The sequence below is a fragment of the Achroia grisella genome, unplaced genomic scaffold (genome assembly GCF_030625045.1).
Source record: "Achroia grisella isolate CSIRO2021 unplaced genomic scaffold, CSIRO_AGI_Agris_v1 utg1245, whole genome shotgun sequence".
Lineage (NCBI taxonomy): Eukaryota > Metazoa > Arthropoda > Insecta > Lepidoptera > Pyralidae > Achroia > Achroia grisella.
The window spans coordinates 561,098-565,761 of record NW_026712606.1 but is presented as its reverse complement, the minus strand read 5'-3'; positions in this window follow the sequence as shown (position 1 = coordinate 565,761).

The window sequence follows — 4,664 nt, the reverse complement described above, 5'->3', positions numbered from 1 at the left end:
AACATAAACTGAATTAAATTGGAAGTCATACAACGAAAACACCGTTTGACTGACAGATATCAGTTTTTTTTTTTTTGTTTTATTTATCCGTAATGGAAAGGCAAAGAGTCTAAGCCCATACAGCCGTTGTCTTTGGTATCATTTTTGTATTTTAATTTCTTTTTTCCTTCTTTAGATATCTTCTACTGTGGAGACAATATATTCATAAATTGGTTTGTATATTTCTTGATTTTTAAGTAAAGTCTGAATAGTGCGCGGGATATTCAGATCCTTGTAAATGGACATTAATTTGTCATTCAAACGTTGTATATTGAATTGTTGACAATCGAAGAGTAGATGATCCAGAGTCTGTACTTCTCCGCTTGAACAATAATTACACACTGGACTTATCATTTTCATTCTACACAAGTGTTCATTAAATCGTCCGTGTCAATTCTTAAGCGACTTAATGTCGTATAAAATCTTCTAATTTTAATTTTTCCTTTAGTAAACCATGGGGATTTAATATCCTGTTGAATTTCTTTTAACCATTTTCCTTTAATTTTAGTAGATTCATCACAAAGTTTTATCCAATTTTTAATCCTTTGCTTTATTTCTATAATAACGTCTCTGTCCGGAATTTTTATTCTCTTCTCTATTTGATTGACAGGACATATATTAAACGAGCTATATATTGCTATCTCATTACCAATTCGAATATGGGAAGGAACCCAAATTAGAATAATATCTTTATGTAATTTATGTTTCAGGTCATGCATCTTACTGCGAATACTTTGAATTACAGAGGAAGCGGTTAATTTATTATGAGAATCGTTCGAAAGAGCCATCAAAACACTCATACTATCTGTTATGATTAACCATTTGTCACAGTCAAAAGTCTCTTTAATGTAGTCTAAAGCCTTAATAATCGCATAAGCTTCTGCAAATATACTTGCATTTTTCGAAATTTTGGTACCACTTGCCATTTGTTCTGTGCCATCATATATAGCAATGGAAACACATTCTTTATTTTTTGCTCCGTCGGTGTATATTTGCCTATATGTGTTCCACCGCGACAGGTATTCATATACGTCATATTTATCTTTTAATGTTTTATTAATATTTATAGAAATTTGAGAATAGAGGGCATCATATGAGTATCCATAATAACTCGGGGATGGTTTAATATAGATATTAAAATTACGGACCCAATCAATAAATTCACTAACCTTTTCAGAAAGAAAAGTTTTTGGAAATAAAGAATCTAGTAGTTTAATTAGCAAGGTATTTTTATTTACAGAAAGTATTTCAACAGAAGTGTGTTTTAAAAATTCAAATCGTAATATTAATGGTGATAAGTAACACTCTACTTGCATAGAATTTATAGGTGAGGTATTCATAGCACCCAAAATTAATCTAAGATTTATATTTTGAATTTTTTCAAGTTTTTCTACATAAACATTGTATTCACAAAAGCAAAAGAAAGCATATTCAAAATGTGTTCTAACTAACGATTTGTATAACATCAATATAGTTTTGTTGCTCCCCAACGAGTGCCTACTAATGATCTAAGAATATTAGTTGACATCATGGCTCGATCTGCTAACAATCTACATACTTTTTCCAACACATTTGTTTTGGAATAAAACGCCCAAAAATTTTACGATTCTATTGGTATAGAATTGTATGTAACAGATAAATTTGAAAGATCTAAATTAAGATTATTATTCTCAAATAAAATCATTTTACTTTTCGAAGGACTAATTTCTAAATCAAGATATGAAAAATATACAGATAGATTACGTAGAGCATTGTTTATTTTGTAACTAATGTCTGATATATAGCAATATATTGCTAAATCATCAGGTTGAAGATTATGTACTTCTCTACCCAATACTTCATTTAATCTATGGACGTACAATATGTACAAAACACTTAATATACCGCCTTGACACACTCCGATATGCGATAACCGAGGTCCAAGACATGTATTATTAGTGAGCTTCAGCATATACTTCACGACCATTCATAAAATTAAATATCCAGCGTACTAATTTATTTGATATTCCAAGTGAAGCTAGAATGTCAGACATAATATTATGATTGATATTGTTAAAAGCACCGATAATATCAAAAAAAACGCCAGCAAAATGTTGCCTATTTTTTTTAGTTCTATTTATGTCCATATATAAATGACATAAACTTTCGCGAGCCGAAAATCCACGTCTAAAGCCAAACTGATTCGGCGGTAATATATTTTGAGATTCGATAAAAAATTCGAGACGTTGTTTTATAAGTTGTTCAAAAATTTTTCCAAAACAGGATGTTAAAGTTATAGGTCGATATGAATCAGCTTGTGAAGGATTCTTATTTGATTTTAATACTGGTATTAAACAATCAGTTTTCCATTCATTAGGAATAATAGAATTAAGCCAAAGTAACTTTAGGATATTAACAAACATTTCTAAATTGTTTTCATTTAATTTTTTTAGCATTTTATATGACATATTATCTAATCCTACAGCTGGATCCTTCCTACTTTTTACTGCTGTTTGAAGTTCTACTAATTTAAAGGCGATTAAAAAAACTATCAGTATGTTTAAAAGTGTCACCTATATATAGAGGTCTTGAGACAAAATCAGGAGTATATTTGTGCAAAAAATCGTCAATCCATGGCATTAGATTGTTGTTATTACCTATATAAGTTTTATTTTAATATTTTTTATTAAATTTTCTCAAATTTTGCCAAATGGTTGAAATTGGTGTTAATCTATTTAAATTTGAGCAGAAATTTTGCCAGCTTTGTATACGTACATTTCTTATTGTTAATTTTTTTAGTGCTTAGCATCTTTTAAATGTAATATAATTGTCTGAGGATCTCGTTTAAAATGACGATGAGCATTTTTACTATTTTGAACAGCTGATGCGCATTCTTCATTCCACCAGGGAAGAGGACAATGTTTATATTTTTTAATACTGTCACCTTGTGGATGCGACAATTTTTTTGTCACATTGTTGACTTTCTGCCTAATACTATATCAACGGTGTCTTGCATAATTTTACAGAATGCTGAAAGTGATAATGAATTCTCATTAATAGAGAAATCCTGTAATTTTGTATTAACAAAATACTATTGTATCCCAGTTTATTAGACGCAAATTACATGAATTGAAACAGTACATTAATTTGTGCTAAACTATGACATGGAGAATAATCATTTCCTACGGTTAGTTCGGTCACTGTAGGAAGATGATAACTTCATCGTGTACATACCATTCACACATAAGTGCTATGGTCGGACTAACTATAGAAAATTAGGTTTCCATATATGTTCCTACAGTTGTAACAAACAGAAGAAAACCAAGTTGCATTCGTCTAGTGATTCTAAAATATCTCTACCTCTAGGTTTAATGGTATCACATCCCCAAATAGTGTGATGTGCATTGAAATCTCCGGCAATAATGAATGGTTTAGGTATATTATTTACAAAATTTATGAACTTAGATTTAGAGAATGGTGTGGTACAATTTGTTGGGCAATAAACAGTAGCAAAAGATATTTTCTTATTATTAACAATAATCTGTACAACCAAGAATCCATCATCAGACATTACATCAATTTTATTATATGTTATACTATTATGCAGTATAATAGCAACACCATTATGAGGGTTACCTGAGTCATTTCTTACTATATTATATCCTTTGATTTTATACTTATGATGTGGTCTTAACCATGTTTCACAAATTAATGCAATATGAATATTTTTACTATATAAAAATTGTGATAATAAATGTGGATTGCTCAACAGACTTTGAGTTCCACTGTATATGTTTAATTTGTTTATTGGAATTTTGAATACTATTTATTTTAGTACTGAAATTTTCATTAAATATATATTTTTAGGAGGTGTTATTTAATGTTATTAATTTAACAATGGTCTCTACAAGGACCTAGTGATTTGTCATCATTTTTAAAATTGAAATAATGGTATTATTCTGTTTATTTAGTCTGTGTCCAAGAGTGGGAAAAGATTTGAAAGTCAAAAGGTCTTTGTGCTTTATTTCTATTCTCAGAGAATGGCACTGTGATGATCATTATATGGTTCCCATCGCAATGGAAACACTTGGCATTATCAATTGGTGAAATGTTTTAAAATTATGGTTTCCTTTACAAACGGAACATATCTCAGCATTCTTGCAAAACTATATTATTTTAAACACCGTTTGTTTAACAGGAGGAATGTAACGTTATCATATCCATTCCAGTTTATGTTGATGCAGCAAAAGTAATGGCTACTGTCTGTGTTGGCTGTAGATAAAAAGTAACATCATTTTTAACTTTTCTTAAAAAACGTCAATACAAATAATTTTCTTATAGCTTGATAACATTGTGTAAATCTTCATATTGGATAAATTTATAGGACATTTCTGATGACTCCTGTGACTTCGGTTGAACCTGCTGGAATGCATTTAAACTGGTATTCTTTCAAAAATGTTAAATTGTTTAAGAATTCATTTGCAAGACCTGGCTTCTCAAAGTAAACACCGATTTTATATTTATTTTTCTAATTTTTACCCCTTTATTGAATCTTTTTAAGCAGGATGATAAGGATAAAAGATATGGCTATGGCGGTATTAGAATCAGTAGACTCAACGAAGACAACAAATTCAGTTGCAGATGTC